This window comes from Panthera onca, chromosome X (assembly GCF_046562875.1).
Source record: "Panthera onca isolate mPanOnc1 chromosome X, mPanOnc1 haplotype 2, whole genome shotgun sequence".
In the NCBI taxonomy this organism is placed as follows: domain Eukaryota; kingdom Metazoa; phylum Chordata; class Mammalia; order Carnivora; family Felidae; genus Panthera; species Panthera onca.
Window position 1 is genome coordinate 60,214,417 of NC_138357.1, and position 18,418 is coordinate 60,232,834.

Here is an 18,418-nt window from a genome sequence, read left to right on the forward strand (position 1 = left end):
ACCTCCCCTCCAGCAACCCTCAGTTTGCTCTTTATAGTTAGGAGTTTCCTATAGTTTGTCTCCCTCTTTGTTTTTCCCTTTCTTGACCTATGTTCGTATGTTTTGTTTCTTAAATTCCACATATGGGTCAAATCATATGGTATTTGTCTTTCTCTGACAGACTTATTTCACTTAGCATAATACACTCTAGCTCCATACATATCATTGCAAATAGCAAGATTTCTCTCTTTCTCATGGCTGAGTAATATTCCATTATGTATACTTACCATCACTTCTTTATCCATTCATCAGTCAATGTACATTTAGGAGCGCTCCATAATTTGACTATTTTTGGTAGCGCCTCTATAAACATTGGGGTGCATGTGCCCCTTCGAATCAGCATTTTATATTCTTTGGATAAATATTTAGTAGTGCAATTGCTGGGCCGTAGGGTAGTTCTATTTTTAATTTTTTGAGGAACCTCAATACTGTTTTCCAGAGTTGCTGCACAAGTTTGCATTTCCACCAACAGTGTAAGAGGGTTCCCCTTTCTCCACATCTTTGCCAACATTCCTTGTTTCTGTGTTGTTAATTTTAACCATTCTAAGAGGTGTGAGGTGGTATCTCATTATGGTTTTGATTTGTATTTCCCAGATGATGGGTGATATTGAGTATCTTTTCATGTGTTTGTTAGCCATCTGGATAGCTTCTTTGGAAAAAAAAAAGACTATTCATGTCTTTTGCCCATTTCTTAACTGGATTATTTAGTTTTGGGGTGTTGAGTTTGATAAATTATTTATAGGTTTTGGATCCTAAGCCTTTACCAGATATGTTATCTGCAAATATCTTCTTCCATCCCACAGGTTGCCTTTTAGGTTCATGGATTGTTTCTTTCACTGTGCAGAAGCTTTTTATCTTGATTAAGCCCCAGTAGTTCATTTTTGCTTTTGTTTCTTTTACATGCAGAAACGTGTCTAGTAAGAAGTTGCTGAGGCTGATGCCAAAGAGGTTGCTGCCTGTGTTCTCCTCTAGGATTTTGATGATTCCCTATCTTAAAGCATTCATTTTAGAAGTACGTACCCCAGATGTGGTCCACTGCTAATTTTATCTAGATTCTGAACTTTTAATGTACTAGAATTACATTATATATTTTACTGGCCAGGTCATATTTTTAGCTTATAGTTTGCAATAATTGATATGTTTTCTTCTCACAAACTAACCTCTAGCCAGGTTGAGACCTCCTCTTCCTCAGTCTGTACTTCCACAAATGATAAGTCCAAAACTTTAATTTGCAATATAGTTCTTCCATGTACTTATTAACCCTGTGTTTTCTGTGTGTCTCTCTCTTTTTTAATTGAAGTGTAGTTGTCATTGAATATTATACTAGTTTCAAGTGAACAACTTGAATAAGTCAAATAGTGATTTGATTTTATATACATTATGAAATGCTTACCATAAGTGTAACTACCATCGTCATCATACAAATTATTACAATATTATTGACTATATTCCCTCCACCGTACTTTTAATTCCCATGACTTACTTATTCTATAACTGGAAGTTTATACTTCTTAATCCCCTTTACTTATTTTATCTATTCTCCCTGCCCACACCCCTCTGGCAACCATAAGTTTGTATTCTGTATTTATAACTTTGATTCTGTTTTTTGTTTGTTTGTTCACTCAGTAGCTTGGTTTTTAGATTCCAAATACATGTGAAATAATATATTATTAGTATTTCTCTGTCTGAAATCAATTTTTATGACTAATATTCTGGTGTGTGTGTGTGTGTGTGTGTGTGTGTGTACCACTTCTTGATCCAGTCCTCTATTGATGTATACTCGGGTTGCTTCTATATGGTTTTAGGTCTTTTTTTGTTGTTTTTTAATAACAGAAAACATTATTTATTTTTTATTCTTTACCCAGATTCATCAATGTTTTTATTGAAGTATAACTGAAACACAATGTTACATTAGTTTCAAATGTATAATATAGTGACTGAAGAATTCTATACATTATGCTATGCTCATCACAAGTGTAGCTACCGTCTGTCACAATACAATGGTATTATAATACCACTGATTATATTCCTTATTCTGTACATTGAAATCCCATCACTTATTTATTCCATAACTGGAAGGTTACAATTTCCAAACCCCTTCACTCATTTTGCTGAACTCCTCACCCTCTTTCCTTCTGGAAACCACCAGTATGTTCTATGTATTTATGAGTCTGTTCTGGGTTGGTTTTTTTGTGGTTTTTTTGTTTACTTAGTTTTTTTTATTCCACATGTAAATGACATCATATGGTACTTGCCTCTTTCTGTCTCACTTATGTCACTTAGCATAATACCTTGTAGAGCCATCCACGATGCTGCAAATGGATCTAATTATTTTTTATGGATTAGTAATATTCCATTTCGTGTGTGTGTGTGTGTGTGTGTGTGTACTCCTCTTTATCCATCGTCTACTTATGGACACTTAAGATATTTCCATATCTTTGCTATAATAAATAACGTTTCAATAAACATTGGGGATGCATATATGTTTTCAAATTAATGTTTTCATTTGCTTCGTGTAAATACCCATTAATGGAACTACTGGATGATATAGTATTTCTGTTTTTAATTTTGTGAGGAATCTCCATACTGTTTCTACAGTGGTTGCACCAATTTACATTCACATCAACAATTCACAACGTTTCCCTTTTCTTGTCATCTTTGCCAGCACCTGTTATTGATAGCAACCATTTTGATAGCAACCATTCTAAATGGTGTACAATGTTATCTCATTCTCATTTTTATTTGTATTTCCCTGGTGATTAGTGAAGTTCGATATCTTTTCATGTGTCTGTTGGCCATCTGTATGTTTTCTCTGGACAAATGTCCACTCAGGTCCCCTGTCCATTTTTTAGTCAGAGTGTTTGCTTCATTGGCAGTAAGTTATACGTTTTATTTATATAAATTAGATGGTAACCCCTTACTCATCAAATTATTTGCAAATATCTTCTCCCATTAAGTAGGTCATATTTTCATTTTATTAATACTGTTCTTCATTGTGCAAAAACTTTTTATTTTAGTTTACTTCCAATTGTTTTTTTTTTTTTCCTTTGCTTCTCTTGCCAAAAGAGACATATTTAGAAAAACGTTGCTGGGACACAGCAAAGGCAGTCATAAGAGGAAAATATATAGATTTCCAAGCCTTCCTAAAGAAGGAAGAAAGACCTCAGATACACAACCTAATTTTACACTTTAAGGAGCTGGAAAAAGAACAGCAAATAATACCCAAAACAAGAAGACAGGAAATAATAAAGATTAGAGCAGAAATTAATGTTATTGAAACCAAACCAAAATCAAAACAAAAAACAAACAGACAAACAAACAAACAAAAAGAGTAGAACAGATCAATGAAACCAGAAGCTGGTTCTTTTAAAGAATTAACAAAATTGATAAACCATGAGACAGTTTAATCAAAAAGAAAAAGGAAAGGACCCAAATAAATAAAATCAGGAATGAAAGAGGAGAGATCACAACCAACACAGCAGAAATAAAAGCAAAAATAAGAGAATATTATGATCAATTATATGCCAATAAAATGGACAATCTGGGAGAAATGGACAAATTCCTAGAAACATATACACCACCAAAACCGAAACAGGAAGAAATAGAAATTTTGAACAGACCCATAACCAGTAAGGAAAACAAATCAGTAATGAAAAATCTGCCAAAAAAAAAAAAAAAAAAGAGTCAAGGGCCAGATGGCTTTCCAGGGGAATTCTACCAAACATTTAAGGAAGAGTTAACACTTATTCTTTTGAAGCTGTTCCAAAACTTAGAAATGGAAGGAAAACGTCCAAACTCTTTGTATGAAGCCAACATTACCTTGATTCCAAAACCAGACAGAGACCCCACTACAAACGAGAACTATAGACCAATTTCCCTGATGAACATGGATGCAAAAATCCTGAACAAGATATTAGCCAACAGGATCCAACAATACGTTAAAAAATTATTCACCACTACCAACTGGGATTTATACCTGGGATGCAGCACTGGTTCAATATCCACAAAACAATTAACGTGTTTCATCACATCAATAAAAGAAAGGACAGGAACTACATGACCCTCTCAATAGACACAGAGAAAGCATTTGACAAAATACAGCATCCTTTCTTGATACAAACCCTCAAGAAAGTAGGGATAGAAGGAGCATAACTCGAGATCATAAAAGCCATGTAAGAATGACGCAATGCTAATATCATCCTCCATCAGAAAAACTGAGGGCTTTCCCCCTAAGGTCAGGAGCAAGACAGGGATGTCCACTCTTGCCACTGTTATTCAACATACTATTGGAAGTCTTATCCTCTGCAATAAGACAACACAGAGAAATAAAAGGCCAAAATGGCCAGGAGGAGGTCACATTTTCACTCTTCGCAGATGACATGATACTCCTTATGGAAAACCCAAAATATTCCACAAAAAAAACTGCTGGAAATGATTCATGAATTCAGCAAAGTCACAGGATATAAAATCCATGTACAGAAATCGGTTGCATTCCTATACACCAAGAATGAAGTGACAGAAAGAGAAATCAAGGAATTGATCCAATTTACAATTGCACCAAAACCCATAAAATACCTAGGAATAAAGCTAACCAAAGAGGTGAAAAATCTATACACTGAAAAATATAGAAAGCTGATGAAGGAAATTGAAGAAGACACAAAAAAATAGAAAAAGATTCCATACTCCTGGATAGGAAGAAGAAATATTGTTAAAATGTGAACACTACACAAAGCAATCTACATATTCAGTGCAATCCCTATCAAAATAACACCAGCATTCCTCCCAGAGCTGGAACAAATAATCCAAAAAGTTGTATGGAACCAGAAAAGACCCCAAATAGCCAAAGCAATCTTGAAAAAGAAAACCAAAGCAGGAGGCATCACAATCCCATACTTCATGCTATACTACAAAACTGTAATCATCAAGACAGTATGGTACTGGCACAAGAACAGACACTCAGATCAATGGAAAGAATAGAGAACCCATAAATGGACCCACAAACATATGGCCAACTAATCTTTGACAAAGCAGGAAAGAATATCCAATGGAATAAAGACAGTCTCTTCAGTAAGTGGTGCTGCGAAAACTGGACAGCAGCATGCAGAAGAATGAACCTGGATCACTTTCTTACACCATACACAAAAATAAACACTAAATGGCTGAAAGATCTATATGTAAGACAGGAAGCCATCAAAATCCTCGAGCAGAAAGTAAGCAAAAACCTCTCTGATCTTGACCATAGCAACTTCTTACTCAATATGTCTCCAGAGTCAAGGGAAACACAAGCAAAAATGAACTACTGGGACCTCATCAAAATAAAAAGCTTCTGCACAGTGATGGAAATAATCAGCAAAACTAAAAGGCAACCGACAGAATGGGAGAAGATATTTGCAAATGACATATCAGTTAAAAGGTTACTATCCAAAATCTATAAAGAACTGATCAAACTCAACACCCAAAAAATAAATAATCCCGTGAAGAAATGGGCAAAAGAAACGAATAGACACTTCTCCAAGGAAGACATCCAGATGGCCAATCGACACATGAAAAAATGCTCAACTTCACTCATCATCAGGGAAATACAAATCAAAACCACAATGAGATACCACGTTACACCTGTCAGAATGGCTAACATGAACAACTCAGGCAAAAACAGATGTTGGCAAGGATGCGGAGAGAGAGGATCTCTTCTGCATTGTTGGTGGGAATGCAAGCTGGTGCAGCCACTCTGGAAAACAGTATGGAGGTTGTTCAAAAAACTAAAAATAGAACTACCCTATGACCCAGCAATTGCACTACTAGGCATTTATCCACGGGATACAGGTGTGCTGTTTCGAAGGGACTCATGCACCTCCATGTTTATAGCAGCACTATCAACAATAGCCAAAGTATGGAAAGAGTGCAAATGTCCATCAAAGGATGAATGGATAAAGAAGATGTGTTTTATATATACAATGGAGTATTACTCAGCAGTCAAAAAGAATGAAATCTTGCCATTTGCAACTACGTGGATGGAACTGGAAGGTATTATGCTAAGTGAAATTAGTCAGTCAGAGAAAGACAAAAATCATATGCCTTCACTCATATGAGGACTTTAAGATACAAAACAGATGAACATAATGGAAGGGAAACAAAAATAATATAAAAACAGAGAGGGGGACAAAATTGAAGAAACTCATATATGGAGAACAAACTGAGGGTTATGGGAGGGGTTTTGGGAGGGGGGAATGGGCTAAATGGGTAAGGGGCACTAAGGAATATACTCCTGAAATAATTGTTGCACTATATGCTAACTAATTTGGAAGTAAAGTTAAAAAAAATTAAATTTAAATTTAAAAAAGGTAATAAAAATAAATAAAAAATAAAAAATAAAAATAAAAATGTTGCTATGGTCAATGTCCAAAAGTTACTGCTTATGTCTTCTTTTAGGAGATTTACAGTTTCAGGTGTCACATTTATGTCTTTAATCCATTTTGAGTTTATTTTTGCATATGGTGTAATAAAGTGGTCCTGTTTCATTCCGTTGTTTTATCTACCCAGTTTCCCCAGTACCATAAGTTGAAAAAACTGTCTTCCCCTCAATATGTCCTGTGTCCTCATTTGTCATAGATTAATTGACCATATAGGTGTGAATTTAGTTTTGGGTTCCTATTCTGTTCCATTGATCTATGTGTCCATCTTTGTGCCAGTATCCTACTGTTTTGATTACCACAGCTTTGTACTATATCTTGAAATCTGATAATGTGATACCTCCAGCTTTGTTCTACTTTCTCAGTATTGCCTTTCTGAAGGCAACAAGTGTTCCTTATCTCCTACATTCTCCTGCTGCATAGCTCAAGCTAGTGGGAGCACACAATTCCCACAGGAAATGATACTTGTTCAACAAGCCCTGGTGGCCACAGAATGTGGAGTTACTGAGATCCAAGGGAATGTAACAATTGGAAAGACAGTACTTGTCAGGTCACTGTCCCCAGGGCTCTGAAATGACAACAGACTGAAACACTTTTCTTCCTATAGAAAACATCTATTTTCGGGGCACCTGGGTGGCTCAGTCAGTTGAGTGTCTGACTTCGTGATCTCACCGCTCCTGAGTTTGAGCCCCACATCAGGCTCTGTGCTGACAGCTCGGAGCCTGGAGCCTACTTCAGATTCTGTGCCTCCCTCTCTGCCGCAACCCACTGGCATTCTGTTTCTGTCTCTCTAAAGTAAATAAACATTAAAATTTTATTTTAAATAAAAGAGAAAACGTCTATTTTCTTAGCCTGGAACTTTATCCTGAGGGACAGGCTTCAGTTTTCCCACACATCTAGAGGCTAAAGAGGTACATTCTGGGAATGTAAGTAAGGAAATCTTATCTTTGTGCACTCTTTTGGCCTCACTACAGCTAGACAATACCTTTAAGAAAGGAGCTTATACATTTGTCTGGAGCCCCATTTTTCCCAACTGTCAGCCAGAGGACTCTTCCAGACATCATAATCTGAACACCAATAAGGATTACAATTGCAGCCCCACAAGACCATATATATATTTGGCTACTGTAAAGCTGCTGAGGATCTGATTTCCAAGCATCCCCAATTGAGGAACTAAATGAGATTTCTCCCCTTGGAACACTAACAATTCTTAGCATACCTTCAACAACAAGACCTATCAAGAATAAATCAAGCAGTTTAGAAAATCGCAGTTTTGAGAGGCCACCAAAAGCTAGGCCAGGTTGAATAAATGGCGTCACAGACATGGGATGAGACATGATCTACCTGTGAGATATACCGGTTTCATCTTATAAACAGAGAGCCAAGCAAAATGAGGAAACAGAGAAATATGTTACAAATTAAAGAAACTCAAAACCTCAAACAAAGACTATAATGACACCGAGATAAGTAATCTGATAAGGAATTCATACTAATGGTCATAAAGATGCTCACTGAACTTGAGAGAAGAATGGATGAACACGATAAGAATATAAACAGGGGGGTTCCGGAAGATGGCGGCGTAGGAGGACGCGGGGCTCACAGCGCGTCCTGCCGATCACTTAGATTCCACCTACACCTGCCTAAAGAACCCAGAAAACCGCCAGAGGATTAGCAGAAGGGAGTCTCCGGAGTCAAGCGCAGACTAGAGGCCCACGGAAGAGGGTAGGAAGGGCGGCGAGGCGGTGCGCGCTCCACGGACTGGCGGGAGGGAGCCGGGGCGGAGGGGCGGCTCGCCGGCCAAGCAGAGCCCCCAAGTCTGGCTGGCAAAAGCGGAGGGGCCGGACAGACTGTGTTCCGACAGCAAGCGCCACTTAGCGTCTGGGAGGTCATAAGTGAACAGCTCTGCTCGGAAAGCGGGAAGGCTGGAGGACAAAGGGAGGGAGAGCTGCTGAGCCCCCGGACGGCAGAGCTCAGCTTGGCGGGGAACAAAGGCGCCAGCGCCATCTCCCCCGCCCATCCCCCAGCCAAAATCCCAAAGGGAACCGGTTCCTGCCAGGGAACTTGCTCGCTCCGCGCAAACACCCAACTCTGTGCTTCTGCGGAACCAAACCTCCGGCAGCGGATCTGACTCCCTCCCGCTGCCACAGGGCTCCTCCTGAAGTGGATCACCTAAGGAGAAGCGAGCTAAGCCTGCCCCTCCAGCCCCCGTGCACCTTGCCTACCCACCCCAGCTAATACGCCAGATCCCCAGCAACACAAGCCTGGCAGTGTGCAAGTAGCCCAGACGGGACACGCCACCCCACAGTGAATCCCGCCCCTAGGAGAGGGGAAGAGAAGGCACACACCAGTCTGACTGTGGCCCCAGCAGTGGGCTGGGGGCAGACATCGGGTCAGACTGCGGCCCCGCCCACTAACTCCAGTTATACACCACAGCACAGGGGAAGTGCCCTGCAGGTCCTCACCATGCCAGGGACTCTCCAAAATGACCAAACGGAAGAATTCCCCTCAGAAGAATCTCCAGGAAATAACAACAGCTAATGAACTGATCAAAAAGGATTTAAAGAATATAACAGAAAGTGAATTTAGAATAATAGTCATAAAATTAATCGCTGGGCTTAAAAACAGTATACAGGACAGCAGAGAATCTCTTGCCACAAAGATCGAGGGACTAAGGAACAGTCACGAGGAGTTGAAAAACGCTTTAAACGAATTGCAAAACAAAATGGAATCCACGATGGCTCGGCTTGAAGAGGCAGAGGAGAGAATAGGTGAACTAGAAGATAAAGTTATGGAGAAAGAGGAAGCTGAAAGAAAGAGAGATAAAAAAATCCAGGAGTATGAGGGGAAAATTAGAGAACTAAGTGATACACTAAAAAAAATAAATATACGCATAATTGGTATCCCAGAGGAGGAAGAGAGAGGGAAGGGTGCTGAAGGGGTACTTGAACAAATTATAGCTGAGAACTTCCCTGAACTGGGGAAGGAAAAAGGCATTGAAATCCAGGAGGCACAGAGAACTCCCTTCAGACGTAACTTGAATCGATCTTCTGCACGACATATCATAGTGAAAGTGGCAAAATACAAGGATAAAGAGAAAATTCTGAAAGCAGCAAGGGATAAACGTGCCCTCACATATAAAGGGAGACCTATAAGACTTGTGACTGATCTCTCCTTTGAAACTTGGCAGGCCAGAAAGGCTTGGCACGATATCTACAGTGTGCTAAACAGAAAAAATATGCAGCCGAGAATCCTTTATCCAGCAAGTCTGTCATTTAGAATAGAAGGAGAGATAAAGGTCTTCCCAAACAAACAAAAACTGAAGGAATTTGTCACCACGAAACCAGCCCTACAAGAGATCCTAAGGGGGATCCTGTGAGACAAAGTACCAGAGACATCACTACAAGCATAAAACATACAGACATCACAATGACTCTAAACCCATATCTTTCTATAATAACACTGAATGTAAATGGATTAAATGCGCCAACCAAAAGACATAGGGTATCAGAATGGATAAAAAAACAAGACCCATCTATTTGCTGTCTACAAGAGACTCATTTTAGATCTGAGGACACCTTTAGATTGAGAGTGAGGGGATGGAGAACTATTTATCATGCTCCTGGAAGCCAAAAGAAAGCTGGAGTAGCCATACTTATATCAGACAAACTAGACTTTAAATTAAAGGCTGTAACAAGAGATGAAGAAGGGCATTATATAATAATCACAGGGTCTATCCACCAGGAAGAGCTAACTATTATAAATGTCTATGCGCCAAATACCCGAGCCCCCAGATATATAAAACAATTACTCATAAACATAAGCAACCTTAATGATAAGAATGTGGTCATCGCAGGGGACTTTAACACCCCACTTACAGAAATGGATAGATCATCTAGACACAGAGTTAATAAAGAAACAAGGGCCCTGAATGATACATTGGATCAGATGGACTTGACAGATATATTTAGAACTCTGCATCCCAAAGCAACAGAATATACTTTCTTCTCGAGTGCACATGGAACATTCTCCAAGATAGATCATATACTGGGTCACAAAACAGCCCTTCATAAGTTTACAAGAATTGAAATTTTACCATGCATACTTTCAGACCACAATGCTATGAAGCTTGAAATCAACCACAGGAAAAAGTCTGGAAAACCTCCAAAAGCATGGAGGTTAAAGAACACCCTACTAACGAATGAGTGGGTCAACCAGGCAATTAGAGAAGAAATTAAAACATATATGGAAACAAACGAAAATGAAAATACAACAATCCAAACGCTTTGGGATGCAGCGAAGGCAGTCCTGAGAGGAAAATACATTGCAATCCAGGCCTATCTCAAGAAACAAGAAAAATCCCAAATACAAAATCTAACAGCACACCTAAAGGAAATAGAAGCAGAACAGCAAAGGCAGCCTAAACCCAGCAGAAGAAGAGAAATAATAAAGATCAGAGCAGAAATAAACAATATAGAATCTAAAAAAAATGTAGAGTAGATCAACGAAACCAAGAGTTGGTTTTTTGAAAAAATAAACAAAATTGACAAACCTCTAGCCAGGCTTCTCAAAAAGAAAAGGGAGATGACCCAAATAGATAAAATCATGAATGAAAATGGAATGATTACAACCAATCCCTCAGAGATACAAACAATTATCAGGGAATACTATGAAAAATTATATGCCAGCAAATTGGACAACCTGGAAGAAATGGACAAATTTCTAAACACCCACACTCTTCCAAAACTCAATCAGGAGGAAATAGAAAGCTTGAACAGACCCATAACCAGCGAAGAAATTGAATCGGTTATCAAAAATCTCCCAACAAATAAGAGTCCAGGACCAGATGGCTTCCCAGGGGAGTTCTACCAGACATTTCAAGCAGAGATAATACCTATCCTTCTCAAGCTATTCCAAGAAATAGAAAGGGAAGGAAAACTTCCAGACTCATTCTATGAAGCCAGTATTACTTTGATTCCTAAACCAGACAGAGACCCAGGAAAAAAAGAGAACTACAGGCCAATATCCCTGATGAATATGGATGCAAAAATTCTTAATAAGATACTAGCAAATCGAATTCAACAGCATATAAAAAGAATTATTCACTATGATCAAGTGGGATTCATTCCTGGGATGCAGGGCTGGTTCAACATTCGCAAATCGATCAACGTGATACATCACATTAACAAAAAAAAAGAGAAGAACCATATGATCCTGTCATTCGATGCAGAAAAGGCCTTTGACAAAATCCAGCACCCTTTCTTAATAAAAACCCTTGAGAAAGTCGGGATAGAAGGAACATACTTAAAGATCATAAAGGCCATTTATGAAAAGCCCACAGCTAACATCATCCTCAACGGGGAAAAACTGAGAGCTTTTTCCCTGAGATCAGGAACACGACAGGGATGCCCACTGTCACCGCTGCTGTTTAATATAGTGCTGGAAGTTCTAGCATCAGCAATCAGACAACAAAAGGAAATCAAAGGCATCAAAATTGGCAAAGATGAAGTCAAGCTTTCGCTTTTTGCAGATGACATGATACTATACATGGAAAATCCGATAGACTCCACCAAAAGTCTGCTAGAACTGATCCATGAATTCAGCAAAGTTGCAGGATACAAAATCAATGTGCAGAAATCAGTTGCATTCTTATACACTAACAATGAAGCAACAGAAAGACAAATGAAGAAACTGATCCCATTCACAATTGCACCAAGAAGCATAAAATACCTAGGAATAAATCTAACCAAAGATGTAAAAGATCTGTATGCTGAAAACTATAGAAAGCTTATGAAGGAAATTGAAGAAGATATAAAGAAATGGAAAAACATTCCGTGCTCATGGATTGGAAGAATAAATATTGTCAAAATGTCAATACTACCCAAAGCTATCTACACATTCAATGCAATCCCAATCAAAATTGCACCAGCATTCTTCTCGAAACTAGAACAAGCAGTCCTAAAATTCATATGGAACCACAAAAGGCCCCGAATAGCCAAAGTAATTTTGAAGAAGAAGACCAAAGCAGGAGGCATCACAATCCCAGACTTTAGCCTCTACTCCAAAGCTGTCATCATCAAGACAGCATGGTATTGGCATAAAAACAGACACCTAGACCAATGGAATAGAATAGAAACCCCAGAACTAGACCCACAAACGTATGGCCAACTCATCTTTGACAAAGCAGGAAAGAACATCCAATGGAAAAAAGACAGTCTCTTTAACAAATGGTGCTGGGAGAACTGGACAGCAACATGCAGAAGGTTGAAACTAGACCACTTTCTCACACCATTCACAAAAATAAACTCAAAATGCATAAAGGACCTGAATGTGAGACAGGAAACCATCAAAACCTTAGAGGAGAAAGCAGGAAAAGACCTCTCTGACCTCAGCCGTGGCAATCTCTTACTCGGCACATCCCCAAAGGCAAGGGAATTAAAAGCAAAAGTGAATTACTGGGACCTTATGAAGATAAAAAGCTTCTGCACAGCAAAGGAAACAACCAACAAAACTAAAAGGCAACCAACGGAATGGGAAAAGATATTTGCAAATGACACATCGGACAAAGGGCTAGTATCCAAAATCTATAAAGAGCTCCTCAAACTCCACACCAGAAAAACAAATAACCCAGTGAAGAAATGGGCAGAAAACATGAATAGACACTTCTCTAAAGAAGACATCCGGATGGCCAACAGGCACATGAAAAGATGTTCAACGTCGCTCCTTATCAGGGAAATACAAATCAAAACCACACTCAGATACCACCTCACGCCAGTCAGAGTGGCCAAAATGAACAAATCAGGAGACTATAGATGCTGGCGAGGATGTGGAGAAACGGGAACCCTCTTGCACTGTTGGTGGGAATGCAAATTGGTGCAGCCGCTCTGGAAAACAGTGTGGAGGTTCCTCAGAAAATTAAAAATAGACCTACCCTATGACCCAGCAATAGCACTGCTAGGAATTTATCCAAGGGATACAGGAGTACTGATGTATAGGGGCACCTGTACCCCAATGTTTATAGCGGCACTCTCAACAATAGCCAAATTATGGAAAGAGCCTAAATGTCCATCAACTGATGAATGGATAAAGAAATTGTGGTTTATATACACAATGGAATACTACGTGGCAATGAGAAAAAATGAAATATGGCCTTTTGTAGCAACATGGATGGAACTGGAGAGTGTGATGCTAAGTGAAATAAGCCATACAGAGAAAGACAGATACCATATGGTTTCACTCTTATGTGGATCCTGAGAAACTTAACAGAAACCCATGGGGGAGGGGAAGGAAAAAAAAAAAAAAAGAGGTTAGAGTGGGAGAGAGCCAAAGCATTAGAGACTGTTAAAAACTGAGAACAAACTGAGGGTTGATGGGGGGTGGGAGGGAGGGCAGGGTGGGAGGGAGGGCAGGGTGGGTGATGGGTATTGAGGAGGGCACCTTTTGGGATGAGCACTGGGTGTTGTATGGAAACCAATTTGACAGTAAATTTCATATATTAAAAAAAAAAAAAAAAAAAAAAAAAAAACCTAGGGCTATTATGACCCCTAGTGGAGATAGAGAACAGTGCCACTAAGACTCCTAAAGGAATTTAAGTCAGCCATTCTTTTAAAAGTACCCCTTTAAGATATTATGCTAAGTGAAATAAGTCAGAAAAAAAAAAAATACTGTGTGATATCACTTATATGTGGAATCTAAAAAATCCTAAAAGTAATAGAAAAAGAAATCAGACCTGTGGTTACTAGAGGCAGAGAGTGGAGGGAGGGGAGATTGGCAAACGTGGTCAAAAGGTGCAAACTTCCAGTTATAACATAAGTGCTAGGGAAGTAATGTACAACTTGATAACTATAGCTAGAACTGCTGCATTATATATAGAAATAGTAAATGATGAGTTCTCATCAGAAGGAAAATTTTTCCTTTTTTTATTCTTTCTTTTCTTTTTATTGTATCTATTTGAGGAGGTAGGAGTTAGCTGGACCTATTGTGGTAATCATGTCACAATATACTGTAAATCGTACCACCATGCTGTGTACTTTAAATGTGTATAGTGGCATATGTCAATTATTTCTCAATAAAACTTGGGGAAAAGTACAGAATACTGGAAGGAGACCTCACAGATGTATAATTGTGTTTTGCAAGAGCCAGTAATATTTTGGTGAATTCTTTAGGATTTTCTCTCTATGTTATCATGTCATCTGTAAAGAGTGACAGTTTAATTTCTTCTTTACCTGTATGGCTACTTCTTATTTCTTTTCCTTGTTTGATTGCTTCTAGTACCATGTTGAATAAAAGTACGAGGGTGGACATCCTCGTCTTGTTTCTGGAGGAAAAGCTCTCAGTTTTTCACCATTGACATGTTATTTGTTGGTTTTTCATATATGGTCTTTATTATTTTGAGATATGTTTTCCTTCACTCCACTTTGTTGAAAGTTTTTATCATGAAAAGATGGTGAATATTGTTAAATGTTTTTTTCTCCATCTAATGAAAGGATCATATTATTTTTATCCTTCTTTTTAATGATGTGTGCATGATATTGATAGATTTGCCTATATTAAAGCATCTGTGTATCCCTGGAATAAATCCTACCAGATCGTGATAAATGATCTTTTTAACGTATTGTTGTATGCAGTTTGTTAATATTTTGTTAAGGATTGTTGCATCGATGTTCATTGGGGATATTAGCCTGTAGTGTTTTTGTTGTTTTTGTGGTGGTGGTGGTGTCCCTGTCTGGTTTTGGTATCAAGATAATGCTGACATCATAGAACATAGTTGGAATCTGTCTTTCCTATATTAGTTTTTGGAATAGTTTGAGGAGAATAGGTATTAACTTTTCTTTAAATGTCTTGTAGAATTCACCTGTGAGTCCATCTTGTCCTGGACTTAAGATTTTGGTAGTTTTTTGATTACCTATTCTATATCATTACCAGTAATTGGTATGTTCATATTTTCTATTTCTTACCAGTTCAGTTTTGGAAGACTGTCTGTTTCTAGGAATTTATTCATTTCATCGAGGTTGTCCAGTTTTTTGGCATATAACTTATCACAGTATTCCTTTATAATACTTTGTATTCTGGGGTATCAGTTGTCTCTTCTCTCTAATTTCTTATTTTATTTATTTGGGCCCTTTCTCTCTTTTTCTTGATGAGTCTGGCTAGGAATTTTTCAATTTTATTTATCTTTTCAAAGAATCAGTTCTTGATATAATTTATTTTCTCTATTATTTTTTAGTCTCTCTACCATTTATTTCTGCTTTGATCTTTATGATTTTCTTTTTGTACTTACTTTGGGCCTTGTTCTTTGTCTAGCCCCTTCAGGTATAAGGTTAGATTATTTTGTATTGCTATATAGTTCCATCTTAGAACTGTTTTCACTGTGTTCCAACGATTGTGGATCATTATGTTTTCATTTTCATTCGTCTCCATGTAATATTTTATTTTTTCTTTTATTTCTTCATTGGCCCATTAGTATTATAGTATCATTTAATCTCCATTTGATTATATGTTTTTCCAGTTTTTTTTTTCTTTGAGTTTTATATCTAGACTCATACTATTATGACTGGAAAAGATGCATAGTATGGTTTTAATCTTCTTAAACATATTGAGGCTTTGTTATTGACTAATATGTGATATACTCTGCAGAAGGTTCCACGTGCACTAGAAAAAGATGGGTATTCTGTTGGTTTTGGATATAATATTCCTGTATATATCTATTATATCCATCTGATCTAATGTGTCCTTCAAAGACATTATTTCATTATTCATTTTCAGTCTATCTGATCTATCCATTGATGTAAGTGGAGTGTTAACATCCCTTGTTATTATTCTTTTAGCATCAGTTTCTCTCTTTATTTCTCTTAATATTTGCTTTGTGTAATTAGGTGCTCCAGTGTTGGGAGCATAGATATTTATACTTGTTATACTCTCTTGTTGGATTGATCCCTCTGTCACTAATGTAGTGCTATTCTTTGTCTTTTGTTAAAGTTTTTTTCTTTAACATCTATTTTGTCTGATATAAGTATTGCAGCCTCTGCTTTTTGTCCTTCCATTTGCATGATGAATATTTTCCCATCCTTTCACATTCAGTGTATATTTGTTTTTAGGTCTAAAGTGAGTCTCTTGTAGGCAAGATATAGATGGGTCTTTTTTCTTTCTTTATGCATTCCACCACCATGTGTCTTTTGATTGCAGCATTTAGGTCATTTCCATTTAAAATAATTATTGATAGGTATGTATTGTCATTTTTGGAAATTTGTTTTCTGGTATTTTTGTAGTTCTTTTTTTATTATTCTCTTCTTTTGCTCTCTTTCTTTGAGATTGATGAGTATTTAGTTAGTTAGTTAGTTTATTTTTTTGAGAGAGAGAGACAGAGTGAGCAGGAGAGGGGCAGAGAGAAAGAGGGAGAGAGGCAATTCCAAACAGGATCTGCATTGTCAGCATGGGGCACTATGCAGGGCTCATACTCAGGAACCATGAGACCATGACCTGAGACAAAATCAAGAGTCAGATGCTTAACTGACTGAGCCACCCAGGATCCAGGGACTGATGAGTTCTTATAATGTTATGTTTGGTCTCCTTTCTCTTTAGTTTTTGTGCATCTATCATAGATTTTGGGATTTTTTTCCCATGAGGTTGATATATAACATCCTAATTATACAGCAGATATATAACATCCTAATTATACAGCAGTTTATATTAATTTGATGGTCATTTAAGTTCCAAAACATTCTTTTTAAAAAAACTTCTTTCTTTTTCTTTCCCCCTTCTCTTCCCTTTTTATTCTTTTCTCCGCATTATATGTATATGTTGTCATATTTTACATATTTTTATTTATAAAATTTTTATAACTAACTATGGACAATTCTTGTCCACTTAAAAAAGTCCCTTTAACTTTTCTTGTAAGGCTGGTTTACTATTGATAAAATCTTTTATCTTTTGTGTGGGAAACTCTCTTTTTCACATCTGAATAATAACCTTGCTGGGTAAGTATCCTTGGTTGTAGGATTTTTTTTATTTTCATTTCAGTACTTTTAATAAATCATGCCACTGAAAATTTTCTGCTGGCCTTCAAATTTGTTTTTGCTGAAAAATCAGCTCACAGACTTATATGTTGTCTCTTATAAGTAACTTTTTGTTTCTCTCTTTGCTTCTTTAAAAATTCTCTGTTTACCTGACTTTGACATTGTGATGTGGATCTCTTTGGGTTCCTCTCATTTGGAACTCTGTGTGATTCTTGGACCTGGATGCCTATTTCCTTCCATAGGTTAGGGAAGTTTTCAGTTTTCAGTTATTTCTTCAAATAAGTTCTACATCTTTCTCCCTTCTTCTGGCACCCCTAAAATGTGAATATTTATTCACTTGGTGTTCCCAAGAGATCTTTTAATCTATCCTATTTTTAAAACATTATTTTTTCTTTTTACTTTTCAGCTTGTTTGCTTTCCATTACTCTGTCTTCGAGATCACTGAAACATGCCACTGAATCCTCTAATTTACTGTTGATTCACTCTAGTGAGTTTTTTATTTCACTTATTATTTAGGTCAGTTCAACTGTAATTGGTTCTTTTTTAATATTTTCTGTCTCTATTGAAGGCCTTATTGACTTCTGTTGAGTACCTTTATCATCATTACTTTAAATTCTTTATAAAACATATTTTTTTCTTCACTTTATTTCATTTAACTTTTTTCCCGATGCTTTCTCTTGTTCTTTCCTTTGGAGTATATTCTTCTGTCTCCCCATTTTCTTCACTTTCTGTGTTTATTTTCATGGATTAAGCAGAACAGCTACTTATAAACTTAAAGACATGATTTTGTGTATGGTGTCACCTCTGTAGACTGTGTGATTGGTGACTTTTGCTGACTTGCTGGAGCTGTGGTGGCATATGCTACTCTCAAATCATAGCTTTTTATAGAAAGATGTAAAAATAATAATAAAAGAAAAATAATAATAATTAAAGAAGAAAAGATAAAGAGAAATCAGA